General features: G+C 38.2%; 1 long non-coding RNA gene across 1 annotated transcript; it reads right to left on the bottom strand.

Annotated features, from left to right (window-relative positions):
• Positions 1 to 6,829: 6,829 nt before the first annotated feature.
• Positions 6,830 to 21,805, bottom strand: LOC144340077 (uncharacterized). Its single transcript, XR_013415792.1, has 3 exons — positions 21,382 to 21,805; positions 17,248 to 17,399; positions 6,830 to 7,173 (listed from the first exon to the last, which is right to left on the bottom strand). It is a non-coding gene; the product is annotated as an uncharacterized LOC144340077 (long non-coding RNA).
• Between the last annotated feature and the right edge of the window lie 4,468 nt (positions 21,806 to 26,273).

Raw genomic sequence — 26,273 nt, 5'->3', positions numbered from 1 at the left:
AAAATATATATATATATATATTTTATATATATATATATTTTTATATATGCTACTACTCAATAAACTCAATATTTGTATTGAATAAAAATATACATAAAATATATATAATACTATTCAATAAACTCTCTCTCTCCATAGATACATAGATAGATAGATAGATACATAGATAGATAGATAGATAGATAGATAGATAGATAGATAGATAGATAGATATTTTTACTATACTAATATTCATGTGAGTATTAACTCACATGATCACAAGGTCCCACAGTAGGCTGTCTCCAAGCTGAGGAGCAAGGAAAGCAGTCCAAGTTCCAAAGCTGAAGAACTTGGTGTTGGATGAGTGGATGTTTGAGGGCAGGAAGTATCTAGCATGGGAGAAAGATGTAGGCTGGGAGGCTAAGCCAGTCTAGCCTTTTCATGTTTTTCTGCCTGCTTTATACCCTGGCCACACTGGCAGCTGATTAGATGGTGCCCACCCAGATTAAGGGTAGGTCTGCTTTCCCAGCCCACTGATTCGAATATGAATCTCCTTTGGCAACACCGTCACAGACACAACCATGATCAACAATTTGCATGCTTCAATTCAATCAAGTTGACACTCAGTATTAACCATCCCAAGTCCACCGCTTGTTAGACTGAACCCATACACATCTAAGATTATACATAATCTTCAAATAAAGACAATAATGAGGTCATAATTACACCTAACATAATACAACTATCCTTCTTACAACTGGAAATGCACTAATCCCCAACCCAAATACTAATACATAAAGTTAACAATACTTAAGTGCTGATATGAAATCAATAAATCCTATGTCACATGATAAAGGAAAAAGAAAATAAAATGAAGATATGTTCTTAGTACAAGTGTATACATGCACAAACATGCTTTTAATGAAAGAAAGAGGAAATGCTCATAACAATTACAGTCCTTATTTCTGCAACTGGTCACGTTATCATAGCTGGTATTGATGACTACCTTCTTCTGCTACTCATTCTGTATTCCTTTTGGCTTCAGCAAGCACCTCATCAGGTTGTGGTTTTTTTCCTGGTGGAGTGACCTAAACCTTCATTCCTGAAGGGTCTGGACAATTTGTAGTCCCGCCTAGATTGGGCTATTGTAGGTTCCCATTGACCTTAATCACAGGGCATGGTAATACTAAGAGATGCCCTAATGGATCTCCTGTATTCCATGCATACTTTTCCTTACCTCTGTTGTGGAGTAGTAGACTATTTCATCTTGATAGTGCGGGTCAATCCCACCAGCAAACACTATAACTCCCTTCTTAGCCTGTTGACTTAAAGGTAGGAGGAGCCCAAAGTGTCCAGGTGGCAATCTTAAGTTCCAGTTTAATGAAACCATTGTTGTGTCTACTGGTGGCAGCCTTCCTCCCTCCAGGCCAGCAGAACATAATGTCGCAGACACGGGAAGCAAAAATTTTGCTAGTGGATCACTAGGGGGGACAGTGAATGGTGCCACTTCCACTTCTACCCCTTGTTTCCTAGACCCATGAATTCTGGCTGTGAGAGAAACAATACCATATATTGGATGCTAATTCAGAGCATACACAGATTTCTGGAGAACTTTGCCCCAGCCCTGCAAAGTATTGTCACCGAGTTGGTACCATAAATGTGACTTCAAAAGGCCATTCCACCATTCTATCAATCCAGCTGCTTGAGGATGACGAGGAACATGGTAAGACCAGTGAATTATATGGGCAGGAGCCCACTGCCACACTTCTTTAGCTGTAAAGTGATTCCTTGGTCATAGGTAATGCTGTGTGGAATACCATGACAGTGGATAAGGCATTCTGTGAGTCCATTGATGGTAGTCTTGACAGAAGCATGTGTGCAGGATAGGCAAACCCATATCTGGAGTAAGTGTCTATTCCAGTGAGGACAAACCACTGCCCTTTCCATTATGGAAGAGGCCCAATATAATCAACCTGCCACCAAGAAACTGGCTGATTACCCCAAGGAATGGTGCCATATTGAGGGCTCAGTGTTCTCTGCTGCTGGCAAATTGGGCACTCAGCAGTGGCCATAGCCAGGTCAGCCTTGATGAGTGGAAGTCCATGTTCCTGAGCCCATGTGTAACTTCCATCTCTGCCACCATGGCCACTTTGTTCATGACCCATTGGACAATGATGAAGGTGTGTGGGGAAAGAGGCTGAGTGGTATCCACAGAACAAGTCATCCTATCCACTTGATTATTAAAATCCTCCTCTGCTGAGGTCACCAGTTGGTGAGCACTCACATGGGATACAAATATCTTTACAGTTTTTGGCCACTCAGAGAGGTTCGTCCACATACCTCTTTTCCAAATTTCTTTGTCACCAATTTTCCAATCATGCTTCTTCTAAGTGCCTTACCATCCAGCCAAACCATTGGCTACAGTCCATAAATCATTATATAATCACACATCTGGCCATTTCTCCTCCCATGCAAAGGGCAAAACCAGGTGCACTGCTCAACCTTCTGTCCACTGGGAAGATTTCTCTTCATCACTGTCCTTCAGGGATGTCCAAGAAAGGCATAGTACTGCAGCTGTCCACTTTCAAATAGTGCCTGCATATCGTGCAGAACCATCTGTGAACCAGCACCTAATCTTCTGTTCCTCTCTCAACTGATCACAGGGAACTCCCCATGAGACCAACAGTGCAGGCTGGGGGAGAGAAGGCAGGGTGGTAGGAGTAGAGACCATGGGCATTTGAGCCACTTCCTCATGTAACTTACTTGTGCCGTCAGGACTTGCTCAAGCCCAATCATGTATATACCACTTCTATTTAATGATGGAATGTTGCTCTGCATGACCTACTTTATGGCTAGATGGGTCAGAAAGCATCCAGATCCTGATAGACAGTTCAGGTCACATGGTGGCTTGATGACACATCGTCAAACATTCAGTTTCCACCAAAGCCCAGTAACAGGCCAACAGCTGTCTTTCAAAAGGAGAGCAGTTATCTAAAGAAGATGGCAGGGTCTTGCTCCAAACTCCTAGAGGCTTCTGCTGTGACTCACCTATGGGAGTCAGCAAAAAGCTCCAATATCATCCCTATCTGCCACTGACACTTCAAGCATCATTGGATCTGCTGGATCATATGGCCTAAGTGGCAGAGCAGCTTCCACAGCAGTCTGAACATGTTGCAGAGCCTTCTCCTGTTCTGGACCCCACGCAAAACTGGTCACTCAATGAATGGGCTGGAGTAACACACCCAAGTGAGGAATGTGTTGCCTCCAAAATCCAAATAGGTCCACTAGGTGTTGTACCTCTTTCTTGGTTGTAGGAGGAGCTAAATGCAGCAACTTATCCTTCACCTTAGAAGGAATATCTCCACACCACTGAACCCCTAGAAATTTTACTGAGGTAGAAGGTCCCTGAATTTTAGTCAGATTTATTTCCTATCCTCTGGCACACAAATGTCTTACCAATAATTCCAGTGTGTTTGCTACTTCGTGCTCACTGGATCCAATGAGCATAATGTCATCAATGTAATGGACCAGTGTGATTTCTTGTGGAAGTAAAAAACAATTAAGATCTCTCTGAGTAAGATTATGACACAAAATCAGAGAGTTGATATACCCCTGAGGTAAGACAGTAAAGGTATATTGCTGGCCTCGTCAGCTGAATGCAAATTACTTCTGGTGGGCCTTATGGACAGGAATGGAGAAAAAGCCATTTACCAAGTCAGTGGCTGCATACCAGGTACCAGGAGATGTGTTAATTTGCTCAAGCAATGAAACCACATCTGGTACAGTGGCTGCAATTGGAGTCACCACTTGGATAAGCTTACAGTAATCTACTGTTATTCTCCAAGATCCATCTGTCTTCTGCATAGGCCAAATAGGAGAACTGAATGGGAATGTGGTGGGAATCATCGCCCCTGCATCTTTCAAGTCCTTGATGGTGGCACTAATCTCTGCAATCCCTCCAGGAATGCAATAATGGCTTAGATTTACTATTTTTTTAGGTAGAAGCAGCTCTAATGGCTTCCATTTGACCTTTCTCACTATAATAACCCTCACCCTACCAGTCAGTGAGCCAATGTGGGGGTTCTGCCAGCTGCTAAGTATGTCTACACCAATTATGCATTCTGGCACTGTGGAAATGACCACAGGATGAGTTCAGGGATCCATGAGACCCACTGTAAGTCAGACCTGGGCTAAAACTTCACTAATTACCTGACCTCCATAAGCCCCTATGTTAACTGGAAGAACACAATGACATTTTGGGTCCCCTGGAATCAACACCAGCTCAGAGCCAATGTCCAGTAGCCCCTGAAATGTCTGAACATTTCCCTGTTCCCAGTGAACAGTTACCCTGGTAAAAGGCTGGAGATCTCCTTGGGGAAGGATGAGAGAAAGATTCACTGCATAAATTGTTGGTAAAGTAGTTGGGTCCTTCCTCAAGAGGACCCATTCAAGGGGTTCTGGGTATGTAAACTAGCTCAAGTCTGGAAATTGTCTGAGGGGGCATGATTCTCTGTTTTTATAATTCAAATCAATCATTCGTCCATTTGACCTGGAAGTTATCTGCTTATATAAATTAGGTAGGAATGCAGCAGGCTTCCTATCAAATTCACTGCTAGGAACACTGTGATTAATTAGCCAATGCCAGAGCTCTACACAAGTCAGACTATTTTGATTGCTGCTTTGCCTCTGCTGTTCATTATGGTAGCTGTGTCCACCTTTCCTTTGACAGTTGAGTGCTGCCACTTGGCCCCTGCCACCTTGGGATCCAATTATTCCCATTGTATTTAAATTTCATAGTTGAGTGACTGCAATTCCCACTGTTAGAGTTGACATACAGAGAAGAACAATTACAGGGCTCTTCAAAGATGCAGGTGCTGCCCTCACAGATCTATTTTGCAAAGCATTGGTCAAGGATATATCTTCTGGTCCCTCCCAGCTGTGATGAGTAGGTCTAAAGTGACTAATCCACTCCACCATCCCAATCTCCCTAGGCCTTTGGATCCCTTTCTCTACATTAAACCAAGGGAGATCAGGCATCTCCAACTCACTCACAGTGGGCCATCTTTCAATCCATATTTCAGCTAACCAAGCAACTAAACTATTAGAACATTTTTTAACTCCCTCAGCTGCAACACTAAATGCAGAATCCCTACTTAGTGGGCCCAAATCAAAAAATTTAGCCTGATCCTACTCTATGTTCCTTCCACCATTATCCCATATCCTTAATATCCATTCCCATGCCTCTTCTCCAGATTTCTGCTTATATAAATTGGAAAACTGAAGCAGTTCTTTGCAAGTGTAGTGCAACTCCTCATGGGTCATACTGTTAACCTCACCTCTAGGTGCCCACAGGGACTTTAGTCTAGTTATAGGTCTAGAAACAAACAGGGGTATTGGGGTGGCTTCTGAGGAGAATCAACGTTATCTTCCCCAGCAACTGCCTCAGGGGAGGCCATCACTGTTGCCTGAGGTAGTGCAGCGTTTATCTCCTCAGATAAAGGAGGAAAGGCTGATGGGAGCATGGGTTGGGGAGGGGATGTTGCCACTACTGGGAATGGGGAAGCTGTTTCTTCTGTCAAAAAAAGTTTAATCAGAGTTTATAAGCTCAGCGTTCCCAGCTTCATCAGGGTCCTCCCACACCCCATTCTGAGTTGCAGGATCCCATTCTTTTCCAGTCAATGTCCTGAATTTAACAGTAGACACTTGGCAAGACAGTGCATGAACGTTTCATTGCAGGTCAGCCACTTGCATGATAAGAGCTTGTGTATGTTTTTCCACAATTTCAGCTCTTTCTTTACAGAAAATAAGACTCTCACTTAAGGCAATCTTAGCAGATTTGAGGCTCAGTATCCGCTTCTGAAACTGGGAGTTTGAATCCCTGAGTTCATCTTTTCTTTCATCATTTTGTCCAGTGAACTTAGGAGCAACCAACAAACTTCATTATGTTCCTTGGTTCTCCACACATAGTCAAAGGTATTATGTATAGGGTCACTAAACTTTTTGTCTCTCAATAGTTATGAATCAGGAGTGTCGAATGCATTTATTTTGCATAACTCTCTAAACAGTTCATGCCAAGGATTATCAGTGTTCTCCACACTATTAGAAGTAGAGTCCTTGGCATTTTTGGATCTAATCATATTAAGCAGCCAACTCCAGAAACCCCAAAACCAATGAAAGAACTCCATCCTTAATATTCTGTTCCTCCAGAACCAGTCCTGGCACCAAAACCTGTATTAATCAGGGTTCTCTACAGGGACAGAACTAATAGGTTATACATATACATATATATATATATATATATATATATATATATATATATATAAAGGGGAGTTTATGTAGTATTGACGCGCATGATTACAAAGTCCTACAATAGACCATCTGCAAGCTTAGGAGCAAGGAAGTCAGTCCGAGTTTCAATGCTGAAGAACTTAAAGTCTGATGTTTGGATGTTTGAGGGCAGGAAGCATCTAGCACAGGAGACAGATGTAGGCTGGGTGGCTAAGCCAGTCTAGCCTTTTCATGTTTTTCTGCCTGCTTTATATCCTGGCCGCACTGGCAGCTGATTAGATGGTGCCCACCCAGATTAAGGGTGGGTCTGTCTTTCTCAGCCCACTGACTCAAATGTTAATCTCCTTTGACAACACCCTCACAGACACACCTGGAATCAATACTTTGCATTCTTCAAGGCAATCAAGGTGACACTCAGTATTAACCATCACAGATGCCTCATTTCACCTGAAATTTACTTAAAGGGTTTGTTTTGTACTGAAAATACAACCATTTACTCATCCATCCAATTTATAAAAATTTTTACTTACATTGTTTTTAGATTTGTCTTTATTATTTTTCTTATTTTAAATATAATTTCTTTACCAACTTTCTGCCATTTTATCTGATAATTTTTAAAATATTTTCTTGCAGAGGCTGAGTGTGGTGGCTCATGCTTGTAATCCCAGCACTTTGGGAGGCCAAGTCGGGTGGATCACGAGGTCAGGAGATTGAGACCATCCTGGCTAACATGGTGAAACCGTGTCTCTACTAAAAATACAAAAAAATAGCTGGGCGTGATGGCGGGTGCCTGTGGTCCCAGCTACTCAGGAGGCTGAGGCAGGAGAATAGTGGGAGCCCAGGAGGTCGAACTTGCAGTGAGCTGAGATCATGCACTCCAGCCTGGTCGACAGAGCGAGATTCCATCTAAAAAAAAAAAAAAAAAAAAAAAAAAAAAAAAGAAGTATTGCAGATGTTTTCAACTCATTATTTATTCTCTATGTTCCTGACAAGACAGATTTTATAACTACAAGATCAAACAATCGAACAACAAACATAGAAACAAGTAAAACCAAGAATCATCAGAGTTTGGGAATATAACAACTGGAGGGTTTGGAGAACTCCGATGATAGAATTTTTCAGCATGGGTCCAGTTGCACTTGATTATACATGAACAGAAAATTACATTTTAAATTCCATAATCCCTCTTCCTCCTTCCTTTTATACTCTCGCAGAAGAGGCACAGCAGTACTTCCTCCAATATAAATCAATACCTACACAATACAAGTGTCTTTCTAGGATTTTTATTTGATTCTCATTCATTTAAATGTATACTTCTATTTTTCTGTCCCTCACACAATTACATTTTCTTTTTTATTAGTCTTATAAATTTGAGATTTTACCAGCATTTGTGAACTATTTTTCATTTTTTGTTCTCTCCTGTCATGGGCTTTCACATGAAAAGCCCAGTGTGCTTCTTTCTATGTGGCCGTAATATGATGATGATGATGATCATGACGGTGATGATCATGGTGGTGGTGATAGTGATGATGATGGTGGTTGTGGTGATAATGATGGTGATAATGGAGATGATTGTGGTGGTGGTGATGGTGGTGGTGATGATGGTGGTGGTGATGATGGTGGTGGGGGTGATGGTGATGATGATGATGATGGTGATGATGATGATATTGATGGTGGTGATGATAGTGTTGATGATGGTGGTGGTGATGATGGTGGTGGTGATGATGGTGGTGGGGGTGATGGTGATGATGATGATGATAGTGATGGTGGTGGTGGTGATGGTGGTGATGGTGATGAATGGTGATGGTGGTGTTGGTGATGGTGGTGATGATGATGATGACAGTGGTTGTGGTGAGGATGATAATGATAATTTCCATTATTCTTTTCTTTCATCTTCTTCTGTACTACTCATAGACAAATACTTTATTTTCTAGCTTTCATGCCCAATATGTGTACTCATAGTTTCCATCTCTTATTTTACTGTGTTTAAATCAGTTCTCCTATTTGACCCATTAATTATTTTGAAAATATATTACACATCAATACTTTTAATTTACAAGACTTCATACTCTTTATTCAGTTTCATCACACTGTAGTTTTTGATAAGGATACATTGTAATTTAAAATCTAACTGTGAATACTGTTTAGAAAAAATTATGATTTTTGTTGAATAAATACTTTTTCTGAAGTCAATTGTCCCATTCATTCACTTGCATTTTCTCTTTCATGCTCTAAATTTACCTGCTGTCTATTGATTCTGTGTTTCACATCAGTGACTGGATAGAGCGTGGTGAGGTTTTCATGTGTTTCCCATGGCTGCGCAGGCCAATGGGATCAGTTCCATCACTGATCTGAAGGACTAGTAACATGATTCCTATATCCGTCAAGATAACTAATCAGATCCTGTTTTCCAGTACTGAGAACAGGAGGAATAAACTCACAATGAAGTATATTTACTTAGGAAGCATGAAGGTGATAAATTTTTTATTTCTCTGTGTACTTTAATATGCTGCAATCATTACAGCTATTGGCACAAATGAGTTTTTCTGGCGTGCACCTGAACCATATGAAATGACACTCAGCATATAAGACCAGCATATTTACAAAATGAGTACAAACACTCATATATAAGGCTGTTCCCGGAAGGGGATGGTGAAAAATACTGGAGGTCAGATGTGAGCCTTGTTCAAAGATAATCCATAACTGAGCTTCCTCTGGTGAGGATTTTGAGACAGGAAGTTTATATCACTCTCTGACCTACCTTTTAGCATCCTCATATACTATTAGTATTGACTTTCTTTTGTCTACTTGGAATAATAAAATAAGGAGAAAACCCCTGTGTCCAGTATTTCTATTAATCTGAGTCTAATGTGGATAGTGGTGGGCAAGGCCTCTTCCTCAATGGACATCTGGAACTGTGGACCCCAGCTGTGGACCCCAATGGTGGCACCCAAATGGTGCCATCACAGACATCTTTATTTGTGTGTCATTGGAAGAGTGCTAAAAGGCCACTCCCATTTATCAATACTGTTTTCTCATGGACAGTGGCTTGCAGAACAGCTGTGTTCTTTTTGTCCTTACTTTTTTGGTCTTGTTCATATTCTTTACAATGTCTCAATTTGCCTCATGCTCTGTTTCACTTTGGAGATTCCAACCTATATTAGAGACCTGCTGGATTTAATGGTTGGAATTTGTTTAGAAAACAGTCCATTTAGCTTTACTTTCTGGGGTCAAATACAATATGCAATGAATCCTTATAAATAGGTGGAGGTGTGGGGCATATAGGCCTGGATGTTTCAGAGATCATTGGTGCATTAGTTTCACAGTGATTTTCCATGGACATCTGCTGGTCCTTGCAGCTGTTGACTGGGAATTGCAGTTTCTCTGGATCTCATGGTTCAGCACCCTCTGTGCAGCAGCAAACTCAGACATCCTCAGGCTTGGATTTGCTCTATTCTAGTCTGTCTGTTGATTTGATAACATCTTTCTTCCTTATTAAAACCCTTGGAAATGCTTGGTTTGCTGGTTGTATCCATTCTTATCTTCCAATAATTGTATAATGGTCATGGAAAATATTTTCCCTGCTCTCTAAACTCTATGTAGAAAGAAAAGAGAAGCAAGCATGTTGGCTCAATCTATTATCTTGAAAAGAAAACATGTTTAGACAACTTTAAATTATTCTCAGTATAGAGGTAATTCACTGTTGCATTCACTTGATAGTGATGTGATTATTCCTCTGAGATAATATTTGATTTCTGGGGAATGGATCAAGTTGTGAAATGCAAACGTGTACAGTGAGATAAGAACTCAAAATAATGTGTTGTCAGAATGCCTAGCGTAAAAGGCAGAGTGGGGTGACCGCGGAGAAGAGCAAGAGAGAGATTAGAAATGGAACTGACACATAACACAGGATCCACAGAAGTGGAAATGGCAGAAAACCTTCCTATGCTAAAAATACAGCAACATCTTTTTGTTTAACAATCAAAGCAGTTTTTTACTCCCGCTGTGAATTTTGGTGCTAGTTCATTTTATCCACTCAACAACTCCAGACAGCACCGTGATGACCTCCTTGTCAATGTCCATAATCCCATCAACACCATAACCTCACAACTCCTTGGGCTCCTCCACCCAGTGACGTTTGCGTCCAGTTTAATTCAGCTTCACCCTTCTTCAGGCTCACCCTTGACATTGGTATCACCACAACTATTTCATCACTAAAGTAAAAAAAGAAAGAAAGAAATGCTGTTCTTGTTCATACTTCACAATCTGTCACAATAAGCAGACTTTTTGGCTGAAAGGAACTTCTAAAATAATTGTGAAAAATACAATTACATATTTACTTTTCCAGATAAAATGACTGATATAAAACAGGCTATCAATGTTAATTTGTTTCTCTCTTTGCCTGTAATAAATCCAACAATCAATTGCTTTTTTTCTCCACAATCCAATTTGCACTTAGTCTGGTGCACCTTGCTTGATGGCGAGGTTGAAAAGGGAGCACTGTGACAGTGGAGATAGGAGCTGAAGATCTCTTAAAGGCTCAACTCTGGCCTCAGCCACATTCTATTAGTGAAAATAAGGCCAGGCTCTACTTATCTTCAAGGACAGTGGAATGAGACTTTACCTAACAGTGGGAAGAGTGGCAAAAAATTCCTGTCCTCTTTATTTCATCACAAGGACCATGCAATTGGACTGAACTTAGTATGTATTAAATCCATCTGGAATATGTATATGAATAAAATAATACTCTTATCTCAGAATAGATACATTTTTACCTTCACTCTGTCAATGGAAAAAGTATTCATTTTTCAAGGCCTAGTTTACTGTCGCATTCTCTGGGAAGGTTTTTTTTTTTGTCTATTAGAAATGATAACTTTCACTTAATTTTAATTGCATTATAACATTTTTCATAGCCAACATCCTACTTAAGATTTATATTTAATTTTTTCTTCATGAAATAGCAAGTTGAAAATGGAATATTTTATTAATAATTGTCTACAAGTGGCATTCCCTGTATCTAACATACAAGCTCTTAATAAATAATTGCTGAATAGTTGATGTTAAATTGCAACATGAATTAAATATGAGGTTAAATATTTAACAAAAGCTTTGTTGATGGGCAGAATTAAGTTTAATATGTATTTTAACAATATGTGTCTTTGTATTTATCTTTTTTGTGCTGTTGTTTTTTTTAAAAAAATATCAGGTTCAGGGATACAAATGCAGGTTTGTTACATAAGTGAATTCATGCCATGGGGGTTTGTTGTACAGATTATTTCATTACTCAGGTATTAAGGCCAGTGCCAAATAATTGTCTTTTCTGCTCCCCTGCCTCCTCCCACTCTCCACCCTGAAGTACATCCCAGTGTGCGTTGTTTCCTTCTTTGTCTTCATAAGTTTTCATGATTTAGCTCCCCCTTACAAGTGAGAACATGTGGTATTTGGTTTCCTGTTCCAGCATTAGTATGCTAAGGATAATGGCCTCCAGCCCCATTTATGTTCCTGCAAAAGACATGATCTTGTTCTTTTTATGGCTATATAGAACTCCACGATGTGTATGTACCACATTTTCGTTATCCAATCTGTCATTAATGGGCATTTAGGTTGAGTCCATGTCTTGCTGTTGTGAATAGTGCTGCAATAAACATACACGTGCATGTGTCTTTATGGTAGAATGATTTTTATTACTCTGGGCATATACCCAGTAGTGAGGCAGCTGGGTCGAATGGTAGTTCTGCTTTTAGCTCTTTGAGAAATCACTGTACTGCTTTCCACAATGGTTAAACTAAATTACACTCTCACCAACAGTGTAGAAGGTTTCCATTTTCTTCACAGCCAAGCCAGCATCTGTTATTTTTCAACTTTTTGATGTATAGTTGGCAAAATTTTTCTACCATTCCATCGGTTGTCTGTTTACTCTGTTGGTAGTTTCTTTTGCTTTGCAGAAACTCTTAAATTTAATCAGATCTCACTGTTGATGTTCGCTCTTGTTATTAATTGCTTTTGGTGTCTTTGTCATAAAATTTTGCCCATTCCTGTGTCCAAGATGGTATTGCCCGGGTTGTCTTTTAGGATTTGTACAGTTTGGGATTTTACATTAAAGTCTTTAATCCATCTTGAGTTGATTTTTGTATATGGTGTAAAGAAGGGGTTCTTATTTTACTCAAAGTAGAAAACTTGGAAAACATAAAAAGAAGGAAAAGCTTTGTAATTGTATATCATTCAGATAATCACAGAGGACTATTGATGGATATACTGGCACTCTTTATGTACACTCCTGTTTTTTTAAGAACACACAACAGCTCTTCACTGAAAATTTTGTATTCACTTCAAACATTTCAAAGTAAAAAACATAACTCTAGTATGTTTTATCAATACAACTAAGAAAACAAAATCTACTGTAAGGAATATTTTGTGGCCAGAGCATTTAATCTGAAGTACTCATTCTGTTATTAGAAAATAATTACATTTTGATGTCTCCAGCTGTTTTTCCCATGTTCTATTGGAAAATATTTTATTTGTAAAATTATAACTCAAAATATACCTCAAATTATTAGCACGAAATTTTCTAAAATTATAAAATTAACTGAATGTTTTTATACAATATAATTTTCTTCTTAAAGATCTGCTATGTTGCTTTTAATATTTCACTATTTTATGTAATGTTGAAATGAATATTGTTTAGTTAAAATTGCCTGCTCACTAAAGGTTATTATTATTATTATTGAATGGATTATGTGAAATGGGATGGCTGAGAAAAACACAAACCCTATATTGATAATATATGAATTTTAAAAAGAAATGCTTATTTGTATTTACAAATAGACATTTCTGTGACATCATTACAATAGTAAATTTTTAATAATATATCTTCTAATGTTTTCCTTTGTGGTACACTTACATCAGTGTCCATATGTCACTTTTCATAAATGCTTATGATTTGCTTTAAAATTAACAAGATTTATCTAGCTTTTTTACTTCAATGTGATGAGCCATAGCTTAGAAACCAGCAGCCAGTAAAACTATGAAATATAAGAAATGCTCAATGATTTTAAATTAATAACTTGAGTCATACTATGAGCAAAAACGTTAATGATCTTGTAGTATCTTAGGTGAAGTAACATAGTTGATTTTGACCATGATATCAGAATAAGAAAAAAGAACAACTTTAAACTACTTTACCTATTCAAAAATAATTGATTGATCACAATGTAAACAATATAACCTTCAGTATAATATTGTTCGCTATATGTTATTCAAAATTATGTTTGTGAAATTCATCCATATTTTGCCTTTGTAATTTATTCATTCTCTTTGCCATGTACCATGGTGGTTTGCTGCACCTATCAACCCTTCATATAGGTATTAAGTCTCATATGCATTAGGTATATGTCCTAATGCTCTCCCTCCCTTCGCCCACCACCCTCCCATAGGCCCCAGTGTGTGTTGTTCCCCTCCCTGTATCCATGTGCTTTCATTGTACATGGATGCAGTTTTGTAGGTACTTAGCAAAGAATGAAATATTTACATTAAAGGATATGTTCATTGTCAGGAGATAATAAAAAATAGTTTTATACAGTTCCTGTACAATTTACATTCCAACCAGCAATCTAAAGGCATCGCATTGATTCATATTGTCACAAACTGTTGGTATCACTGGTCTTTATAATATTAGCCATTTTGCATACTTTGTATTCAGGATTTAATTTGCAATTTTCTGACAAAAATAATGACTTTTGTGATTTTTTTCTATTAATTTTTTAATAAAATTTTGTATTATTGTATTACTAGTATTTGTATTTTTGTACTTTTGTATTATTGTTCATACCATTTGTATTTATGATAATTTCATAAGGTCTGAGGCTAACATCAATAATATTTTGAGCTTTTTTTTTTTTTTTTTTTGAGAGAGAGAGTCTTGCTCTGTCACCCAGGCTGGAAAGCAGTGGTGCAATCTTGGCTCACGGCAAGCTCGCTTCCTGGGCTCAAGGGATTTGCCAGCCTCAAACAATTTGCCAGGCTCAAGCTATTTGCCCACCTCAGCCTCCCAAGTAGCTGGGACTACAAGTGTGTGCCACTGCGCCAGCTAATTTTTCTACTATTTGTAGAGATGGAGTTTCATCATGTCGCCCAGTCTTACCTTGAACTCCTGAGCTCAGGCAATCTGCCCACCTCAGACTCCCAAAGTGCTGGGATTATAGGCATGAGCCATCATGCCCGGTCAACTTTTGCAATTTTTATAAAGTGACTATGCAATTAGTTGGCCCATAATTTGGGAGCATTCCCTGCTTTTCCTCTCATTGATTTGTTGTTCGTGACATATTCTGGATACATGGTGGGCATATGATTTCTTTGTTAGATATATACACACAAAATCACTTACCCCATTCATCTTAATTTTAAATTTTTCAATGGTGAATTCTTATGATGAGAAGATCTTGTTGGAATGTGATCCAGTTTGCAGTCTAGTCTTTTTAAAATTATATTTAGGTATTTTTGTAACCTTTGAAGAAATATTTTTCTACCCGAAGCTCAGTAAGATCAACTGTGTTGTCTCCTCAAAGCTTTATTTTGCTTCTCATATTACATATATAATCAGCCATGTATACATTTTTGGGTACAAGGTAAGGTCGATGCAGGGTTACTCACTTTCCTATGAATATTCAAAAGGGAATATATCTTTCCCACTGTTCTGAGTGCAGATTTGTGAAAGTGAATCACAATATATGCCCAGGAGTCAAAAGAGCATGTATGCTTTGAACTTTCACAGTGCTTCAGATGTGGAGTGAAAATTATAAACGCTTCTTGTTAAGTCACTGCATCTGAAGTCACTGTTGTCAAAACTAACTCTTCCCAACATTTTGGGTTTGTTTACAGATTCTGTACGATGTTTAGTTGGTTTGATTGTCTATCTTGGTGCCTGTCTTCAGTGTCAGTTACTATAACTTTACAATGAGGGTTGGTGTTTAATAATGTTGTCTTTCCACTTCATTCTGCTTTATGATTGTCTTCCCTTGGTACAGTTGGATGTTTGCCCCTTCAGTATCTCCTGTTGAAACGTGATCCCCATGTTGGACATAGGGCCTGGTGGGAGGTGTTTTGGTTATGGGGGTGAATCCTTCTTGAATGGCTTGGTGCCTTCCCCACAATAATGTGCGAGTTCTCTGTTAGTTAGAGCTAGAGTTCATTGTTTAAAAGAGCCTGGTGCCTCCTCCCCTCTCTGTTTTGCTCCCCCTCTTTCCAAGCGATACACGGGTTCCACTTTTGCCATCTGCTATGATTGTGACCTTCTTGAGGCCCTCACCAGAAACAGATGCGAGCACTGTGTTTCTCGTATAGCCCGCAGAATCATAAGCCAAAATAAATATCTTTTCTTTATAAATTATCCAACCTCAGGTGTTGTTTTATAGCAATTAAAAAAAAAAAAACTAATGCATCACTATTCTTGAGTCTTTGCATTTCCATATAACTTTTAGAAATAATTTGTGAATTTTTTACAAAAGAACTTGTTAAGTATTTTGATGGTGATTACATTGAATATTTAATCAATAAGGGGATAATTGACATATTTAAAATATGGATGTTAGCCGGGAGTGGTGGCTCACTCGTGTAATCCCAGCATTTTGGGAGGCCAAGGCAGGTGGATCACTTGAGGTCAGGAGTTCAAGACTAGCCTGGACAACATGGTGAAACCCCATCTCTACTAAAAATACAAAAATTAGTCGAGTGTGGTGGTGTGTGGCTGTAGTCCCAGCTACTCGGGAAACTGAGGCAGGAGAATCGCTTGAACCCAGGAGGCGGAGGTTGCAGTGAACTGAGATCACACCATTGCACTCCAGCCTGGGCAACAAGAGCAAAATTCTCTCTCAAATAAATAAATAAATAAAATTTGGATATTTACAATTATAAACATGTTACATCCTTCTATTTCTTTAGAAATTAAAAAATTATCTTACTAATATTTTGTTGTTTTCTCTGAATGGTTTCAGATAATTTTGCAGATTATTGTCATATATATATAATTTTCTATTTGCTATCCTATTCCAGAAGTAATTTATTTTTGTTAATCGTGAGCAGGCACTTCATGTGTGAATTACCTTAATCCATTTTCTCTGTAAGTTGCTCAATTTAGGTTTCAGATGTACTCATGTCATCCTTTGAGTTCCCAGCTGAAATCCTGGGGCCTCTTATCTTTGGCAGGTCCTATACCCTACCCCTCTAAGCCTGCCGAAAGTTCTGCTCGCCTTATCATCTCAAATGCAAATCAGCCATTATCTAGAAAGGAAAACAGCCAAGTATCAAACTCCCCCTCACTACTTCCTCTTCTTTCATATGACCAAATTATTGGTCTACAACTTCTCACTGCTCAATCTCTGGCCAAAGTTATTATGCAGCTATATTTATACTTTGCCCTGCTTTTCACCAAAGACTTGAAAATTTTTAAGTATTTGCAGATAATGAACATCATATTTTGATAATTAAATTATTATGTTTATTTTTAACTTTATTATTTTTATCATCATTATTTCCACGCCTCCACCTTCTCGCTGATCCTATATTTTAAGGAGCTTCTTTATTTTCATCACGGAAATTATAATCATCTTCTGTTATAATCTTCATGTTGAATGCATAGGCTACCTTGACTGGTACTGTTGGTACTCACAATACACCTGACACAAAATACATGGGATTTTTCACCCACACCAGCCAATCCCTCCCCTTTCCAAATTCTAAATGGGCGTCTCACAATTCAATTCAGTTCTGACACCAACTACGAAGACTTAGCATAGACATCACAGGTTAAAGGCTCAGTCCCATAAAACTTCCCTCACTCCAGATGCCAGGTTCAAATACGGGGTGCCGAGAGTGCCTATACTTCTGCCTGATAAGGGTACAAAGTCAAGGATCTGCACGACCTTCTCCTCAGGTTCCCTAATTTGCTAGAAGAGTTCACAGAACTCAGGGCAACAGTTTACTTACTACTACTGGTTTACTCTGAAGGATATCGTAAAGGACACAGATGAGCACACAGAAGAAGAGGTACACAGGATGTGGTCCAGAAGAGCTCCGAGCACAGGAGGTTCTGATCCCGTGGAGTGCATGCATTCGCCAACCTGGAAGCTCACCAAATCCTATAATTTAGAGAATTTTATGGAGGTAAATATGATTTATTATCATTGGCCATTCGTGACTGACTCAGTTTTCAGTCCCCTCCTCTCCCTAAAGATCTAGTGGGGAGGCTAAAACTTCCTACCCTCTAGTCATGCCTTGGTCTGTCTGGAGACCTGCCTCTGTCCTGACGCTCTCCAGGGGCTCTGGCTGTTACTCAGCATATAAAAGAAAGTCCTGTCACTTCAGGGAATCCAAGGTCTTAGCAGCCATTGTGTTAGTAACTGGGAAGTAAGCCCAAAAATTATAACAAAAGAGGTTCCCATCATCCCCTATCACTCAGAAAAGTACGAGGGTTTTATTTAGAAACTTGTGCCAGGAAACAGGAAGATCAAATATATGTTTATTATTATATAAAAATTACATCATGTCAGCGAGAAAGTCTTTTATTTGTTATTGAATGTTGAGCATAAGAATGATATCAACAACCAGATAAATCTTATGTTTATAGAAACGATCCTACTTAACATTTCTTTGAATTTATTTAGTGGGTCTAGATTTCTATGGAAGAGGTTAATTATTAAAGTTTCAAAATGAGGATGTGATATGAGTCAATTTATTAATATGTCATATCTGACAATTTTATCTTCTAAGATAGCTAAGAAAATATACTTTAGCAAACTATCATTTGTACAAAAGCATTTGGAAGAGCTAAGTAAAAGTACTTATACTCATGCCTCCAGTGGTTCAGATTTAGTAATGTAGTTGGACTCATGTATTCCTCATATGTACGTATTGCATACTTGCTGTAATTGGGTTCATACGTTGCATTTTTTTGCCAGTAAAATAGTTAATTCTGATACTTGCTCTGATGATCATAATTTAATAAATACTCTTTTAAAGTGAAAATGAGTCATAATACTGTTAAAAGAGAATGTGTATTTTGCGTTTTCAGAGGCGATATAAATGTGGTTTTACAAACAATTCTAACCTTTTCCTTTGCTCAACAGAACTCATCACTCTTGTCAAATTCTTTCCATCAATTGTGCGTTTTTAATAAGGATAATGGAGATATCAAATATGTCATCTCCATAGTGAACAACTAATACATGTCTTGGCATGAAGTTTCTTTTCAAACCATAAGAAAAAGCAGTAGTGTTTACCTTTATTAATAATTCACAACATATTGACACTGGTAATACATGGAATATTTAAAATACAAAATATGTAATAATACTCTAAACTTGGATTCTTCAATACACTTGATTGTTGTACATTTAAAATAATTATGGACAAGAGTTATTTGTCTACTTGTATTTTTAATAAGATTTTGCCCACCCACAATATTGTATTGAACCATTTATTTTTGCAATTTCGTCAATCAATCATTTTAAGATAAGGAAGGTAAAGAATTTTGGAGTTTTTCTTTTTTTCTCATTATGATCTCACTTTCTCTTGACAAAATAAACCCATACAGTATTGTGTATTGTCATTGCTCAGGTCATCTATGAATTAATTAAACTAAAATAACATGGGATTATTAATGTTTACCTATCCTATAGCTCTTAGGATAGTTTTGTGATATTAATTTTAAATTACTTTTTATTTCTTGAACTCTTCTGATTGCTGCTGCCTTCTAAATTATCAACATGCATTTATTTTTGTTTGAAGTCAAAAAGTTACAGTGAATCTTTTCTATTAATTTAGAAGCAAATTATAAGCAATTATGAGTGCAACATATGCACCTTGTCATAAATGCATCACTAAGCAATTAACATTGGAAAATATATGACAGAAAGTTGACTACTAAAACCACTGAGAAACATCTATTTGTCAATAAATGTAAGCACTCCCTGTCTCCCTATTTGAGTGTCTGAGTGTATGTGTATGTTATTAATGTAGTCTTTATCAGCCATCCCACTCCTCATTATTTATTTTCCCCCAAAAAGTCAAAGTACATGCAGTTTTACATAAAAGTTATATCATCCAATATTGAGAATAATTATAAAAATATGAATTTTAATATAAAAATCATAAGATATAAAACTGAATTCCATTAAAATTATGTCAAATAAAAACGTTCATCAGAAGGAAACAGGAAGTGTTAAAAGAAAAATAAGAACATTCCATCTTTCTGGAATTTGAGGAAACTTTATATTTATAATTTGACATAATTTTATTGGAATTTTATAATGGATATTTTTAAGTGTTAACATACCACACATTTCACAAGAAGCTAAAGACAAAAAAAATTTAATCATTTTCTAAGAAATCACTGACTACTACAGACTAAGCTGAGACATGGACTTTGGCACCAAATATTAGTTATGGTAAGATTTTGGGTTTCTCAGCTGTTGTTAGTGAAATGTTTTAGAATTTCATGTGAAAACAAAATTTGAAGTGCAAATATGCCATGTATGTTGCTTTTAGAAAAAAAGTTGTCGAGATGTAAATAAGAGGAATGTTTAATAAAACTATAAGTATGATTTTCTCTGAATGGTAGATTATGGATGACTTTTATTTTCTTCTTTGTATTCATCTTTTTTTTCAAATTTTGTATTATATCAGTAGTATACATTTCTATCATATTTACAACATAATATATTTCTATTATCTTTGTGACAAAAATACATGTTGTTAAAATAAATATTAAAATTATATCTTCTAAATTTTTCAGTTTCCTACAAAGCAAAACAGTCTTACCATATGATCTAGCAATTGTATGCCCAGAGACTTTTTCTTAGGATTTGAAACTTATATCCACAAACATCTAAAACATATGATTTCACTCTCTCTTGACTAAATAAACCCACACAATATTGTGTATTCATTACTCAGGTCATCTAAGAATTGATTAAACTAAAATGACATGGGATTATTAATGTTTACCTATCATATAGCTCTTATGATACTTTTGTGATATTAATTTTAAATTATTTCTTATTTCTTGAACTCTCATGATTGCTGCTGCCTTCTAAATTATCAACATGTATTTATTTTTGTTTGAAGTCAAAAAGTTACAGTGAATCTTTTCTATTAATTTAGAAGCAAATTATAAACAATTATGAGTGCAACATATGCACATTGTCATAAATCCATCACTAAGCAATTAACAAAGAAATCTAAATGCAAATGTTTATAGGAACTTTATTTCTGATCACCAAAAACTAAAAACACTCAGCACATCTTTTAAAGGTAAACAGGTAAACAAACTATGATATGACATATAGTATTGTATTATATTAGTCAGTGATGATAAGAAGAACTATCCAACTACAAAAAGCTGCAGCTGAAACTTAAATGAGTATTACTCAGTTAAAGAAGCAAGTCTGAGAGGCTACAAACACCATGATTTCACTTATTTGACAGATTAGTGGCTGCCTAGGATTGGGGTTGAAGGCAGTTGAATAGGTGAAGGACAGATAATTTTTTAAGGAGATGAATTGTCTGATACTGTAATGATGAAACTAAGATACTGAGTATTGGTCAAAAATCCATAGAACCTTACAGGACAAAGATTAACCTTAATGTACACACATTTTTTAAAAGTCAGTTTGGAAGTTGGGGATCCCAGGATGGAATGCAGAATGTTCCCATATCACTTAAACGTATTACAAATGTGTGAAACAATCTCACGGAAGTAAGCAAAGGGAGGTGCTGAGCTAAGTATCTTTGGAAATTGAGGGAGTCTGTAAGACTAACGGCAAAGGAAATTGTACATAGCGCTCTACTATTGTTGATAAAATTGTTTCACACAGGGAACAGGTTGACAATTCTGAACCCACTAGAAATGTACACAACTAAGTAAACGGGTGGCAGATGATGGGAGTCAGGTTTATATCGTTGGAGTAACAGGTTATAGGTAAGCAAGGAATGATCAATGTGGCAGTGGACCAGAGTTGAAGACATTTCTATGAACTTATGTTTAGCTTAATATAGATATGGATGGTTCCATATAGAACGTTTTGTAGATATGTGTATATCTATGTAGATTAGTATACATACATTTTGCTCTGTCTGCTGAGAGGTCCTAGAAGCAAGAAACCAAGTAGCAACATCCAGCCTGCAGATTTGGTTTCTATACCATTCTTCAATAAAAGGAAGCAGGTGTCCTTGGAGAAATGGCTGCTGCTAGGATTGGGACAGAAAATATACAAGATGAGCCTGCAACATCTTGTTTGGCCAGAAAATAAGAAGTGATACAAAAAATTACAATGATGGAGATACATATCAAAGGGAGAGAGAAGCCAATTTCAATGGGGCATGATACACTCCTGTGCAGAAAAATGGAAAATGCTTTATGTAGATGCACTACCTCAAGCAGGTAGAGCAAAACTTCACTTGCTAAATGCGCTGCAGGTGGGTCTTCTTCCCACAGAGTACAGAGTATTTACCTTTAGCTTGTAATCCTCCAAGGAGGGAGGGAAAATACTTCAGCAGAGAAACCTGAAAAGAACTGCCTCAACCAGGTGATCTAAACGAATATCAACAATGATAAGTCATATCATTAGTATGTATCCTTGATACAATGCAATGGAAATGTGACTTCTCTGTGATCTTCCTCCCAAAACCCCAGCCCCATTATGAGACACATATCAGATAAATCCAAATAGAGAGGAATTCTACAAAACAGCTGCCAGAAATCCTCAATATTATCAAGGTCATCAAAAATGTGAGGGTCTGAGAAACTCACAACCAAGGGGAGCCCAAAAACCACGTCTGCTGAATCGAATGTGGTATGGTGTGTGGGATGCTGGAGCAGAAACGGGATATTAGAGAACAACTAGTGTGACCTGACTACAGTGTGGGCTTTATTTAATGGTGCATCGATATTGGTTCTTAGTTATAACAAATGTACCCTACTAATGTATAATTTTGATACCGGGGAAACGCATGTTGGTTATATTGGAATTCTCTGTACCAACTTCAAAATATTTTTGGTAATCTATTTTTTTTTTCTTTTGAGATGAAGTCTTGCTCTGTTACCCAGGCTGGAGTTACACTGGCATGATTTTGGCTCACTGCAATCTCCACCTCCCAGGTTCAGCTTCAAGTGATTCTCCTATCTCAGTCTTCTGAGTAGCTGGGATTACAGGCATACACTATCACACAAAACTAATTTTTGTATTTTTAGTAGAGATGGGGTTTCACCATGTTGGCCAGGGGGGTCTTGAACTCCTGGCCTCAGGTGATCCATCCACCTCGGTCTCCCAAAGTGCTGGGATTACAGCCGTGAGCCACAGCACCCGGCCTAATCTAAAATTTTTAAATCAAATTTTTATTTCAAAAAACATGTATTCCCATCAACAAAGTTGCTTTCAAAACAACTTTTAAGCCTCTGTTTAAGTCATACTTAAATGCCAGTAATTTAAAATATCAAATATTTAGCAATTATTTATCAAGGACCAATAAAAACAAGACTGGAAAAGGCACCTGGTGAAAATATGTGAACAACATACAGTCCTTTTATCAACTTGCCTACATTCCAGTGAAGATAAAGAATGAATACATTATTCAAGTACAACGCTGAGCCTGAAGAGCATTATAATTTAATTAAAATGAAAAGAAAGCCATTATCTGATAGATGAATTAAAAAGACTTCTCAGGGAATAGATAATTAAAACACATCTTGAAATATTAGTGCTCTTTCAAGTGGCAAACTGTGAAAGAAATGTGTTGTTGGTTGGGATGAGAGCAACGCATTCTTTCATTCAGTCACTGTTTCAAAAAGTATTTACTACACACGTAAGTCAAGATGCAGCGAAGTAGACTCTGGTGGATGCGTTTGACCACTACTCCAACCCAGAAGTAGAGACCATTTCCACTCTGCTGGAATCTAGGTTGACTCTGGGACTGTTTTGACTGGAAAAACGCAGTGAGGGTGGTGCAAAGTAACTAGCTCCTAAGGCAGAGCCTTTCAGAAATCGGCAAGTCCCATTCTCATTTCTCAAAATGCTCCCTTTTGGAACCCAGTCACAAAATTAGAAGCTTAAGCCACGTGGCTTCTTCAAGTGGAGGAAAATCACGGTGCCCCGGGCAGCAGCCTAAGCTGGGCTCTCCCAGGGCAGAGCCTGCACCTCCTGCTGCGCCTTCCCTGGTGCTGTGATCCAAAGGCCACCTGCAGCCCGCACCTGCTACTCCCGCCGAAAGAGAACCTGGGAATGTTGGGAATGGCTGTGTGCATTTTTACATGGAAAGAATGTAAATAACCTATAGTCAGTCAGCCCACAGAATTGTGAAATCGTAAATGTCGTAAGCAATTAAGGTTGGGGTCTTTGGTTGTTCAGCAACATATGATTGAAACAGAAACTGGCATTGTTCAGTTGGCTTTGGGTCAGGCATCAGTCTCAGGCTCTTTGTGAAGGCTAGAAAGACAGTGAGAGATTTGCCACAAAGTTACTATTTGAGCCTATGAGAAGAAATTCCAATTTAGATACTGTATAACTGATAATTAAACATTACTTGTGGTAGGATGAAGTGACAAAATGTTTGAAATGACCCTGTGGATCTGAGTAAAATTTCCAATTGGAGCGTTGAAAGGGCCAATGCGAATACAAAAAATTAGCCAGGGGTGGTGGCCGGTGCCCTGTAATCCCAGCTACTGTGGGGGCTGAGGCAGGAGAATCACTTGAACCGGGAAGGCGGAGGTTGCAGTCAGCCGAGATCGCGCCACTGCACTCCAGCTTGGGCAACAGAATGAGACTCCGTCTCAAAAGAAAAAAAAAAAAAAAGAAAATGCCGATGTGCTTACTTGAACAGAGTATGGAAAATTACAGGACTACTCCCACAAAAATCTTTAAAAGCAACTGCCGGCATCTTTTTTTTTTTTTTTTTTTTTTCAGTACGCACTTTCATTAATTGTTTAATTTATAGGTAATAATTATATGCATTTATGAGGTATAATGTGATCTTTTGATACCTGTATACATCATGTAATAATCAAGGCAGAGTAATGAACAAATCTGTCGCCTCATGCAATTATTATTTCTTTACGTTAAGAAGATTCAAAATCTTGTCTTCTAGCTATTTTGAAATACACAACAAATAATTGTTAACCATAGTCACTCTACTGAGCAATAGCATACCACAACTTATTCCTCCCTCCTCCCACTTGACTGCAACTTCGCACCTGTTGACCATCCTCTCCTTAACTCACAAGTGTGGAGGCTGGAAGTCCAAGGTCAAGGTGCTGGCAGCTTTGATTTCTTCTGAGGCCTCTCTTCCTGGTTCGCAGACGGTGCCTCCTGGCTGTGTCCTCATGTGACCGTTCTGCATGTGCAGCTCTGGTGTGTTTTTCTTTTTTCTTATAAAGACACACTGGGCCAGGTGCGGCAGCTCACGCCTATAATCCCAGCATTTTGGGAGGCGGAGGTGGGTGAATCACCTGAGCTCAGGAGTCTAAGAACAGCCTGGCCAATATGGTGAAACCCCGTCTCTACTAAAAATACAAAAATACAAAAATTAGCGGGGCATGTTGGCGGGCGCCTGTAGTCCCAGCTACTCAGGAGGCTGAGGCACAAGAATTGCTCGAACCCAGGAGGCAGAGATTGCAGTCCAGGATGGGTGACAGAGCAAGACTGCGTCTCAATAATAATAATAATAATAATAATAATAATAATAAAGACATACTGGACTAGAGACCCATCCTAAGGGCTTCAGTTTAATATAATCGCATCTTTGAAAGCCCTTTCTCGGAATGCAGTCACATTCTGATATACTGAGGTTAGGACCTCTATATATGAATCTGGGGGCAACACAATTCAGCCCATAACACCTCCTTTTTGAGCAGGGGTTTCTGTTGTGGTGATCTGCTTCCTGGAACCACGTTTTATGTTGGGAAGAAAGGTTGTTTAAGCAGATAGATCTCCGTGTCTGCAAAAAACACATATGCAAAGAACTTCATCTGCAATTGGACCTAATTTATAGGATAAAAGGAAAAAATCTATTTCTCGTCTCACAACACTTCTGACACCAAATGTGTGTGTGGAGGAGTTTTTGCTTTGTTTTGTTTCATTTTGTTTTTCCCAACAAATAACAAATTCTCCAACTCTCTGTGGACACCAACTGGTTGTCCTACAATGACACTGACTACCAAGAGCTAACACAGACTCCACAGGCTAGCGGCCCAGTCCCACAAGGCGGCCTCTGTTTCTCACACCAATTGTACATAGTGGGTCCCCAGGGTTACCCACACTTCTGTCTTACTTGGCTACAAATCGGGGATTTTCACAACCCTTCCTCAGGTTCCGTGATTTGCTCAATGGCTTACAGAACTCAGGTAAACAGTTTATTTACTATTTCCAGTGTAATATAGAGGAGATGATGGGGAACACAGATGGATAATCAGAAGAAGGGGTACATGGGGTAGGTAGGGAAGGATCCCAAGCAAAGGAGCCTCTGTCCCTGTGGAGTTCGGGTGCACCATCCTCCCAGCAGATGGATGCATTCATCAGCCCAGAAGCTCTCCAAATGCCATAATTTGGGAACTTTTAAGGAGGTTCCATTATGTAGGAAGGATTGATTAGACCATTTGCTATTAGTAATTAGGTCAATCTCAAGCCCCTGTCTGAAGGTCTTGGATGAGACTGAAACTTCCAATTCTCTAATCATGCCTTGGTCTTTCTTGTGACCCTCTTGAAGCTATCTTAGGGCCATAGATGCCAGTCATCTTATTAACATTTAAAAAGACAATCTTGGTATTCTGGAGATTCCAAGGATCTTAGCAGCTCTTATGTCAGGAACTAGGGGCCAAGATCAAATATTGTAACAAAAGATGCTCCTATCACTCCGATTAATCAGGCAATTACAAATGTTTTAGGAGCTCTGTGTCAGGAAACAGGAAAGAGAAAACTATTCATATACATATATACACACGTGTGTGTGTATATGTAAATGCA

This window comes from Macaca mulatta, chromosome 3 (assembly GCF_049350105.2).
Source record: "Macaca mulatta isolate MMU2019108-1 chromosome 3, T2T-MMU8v2.0, whole genome shotgun sequence".
Classification (NCBI taxonomy): domain Eukaryota; kingdom Metazoa; phylum Chordata; class Mammalia; order Primates; family Cercopithecidae; genus Macaca; species Macaca mulatta.
This window is presented reverse-complemented; position numbering and strand designations above follow the sequence as displayed.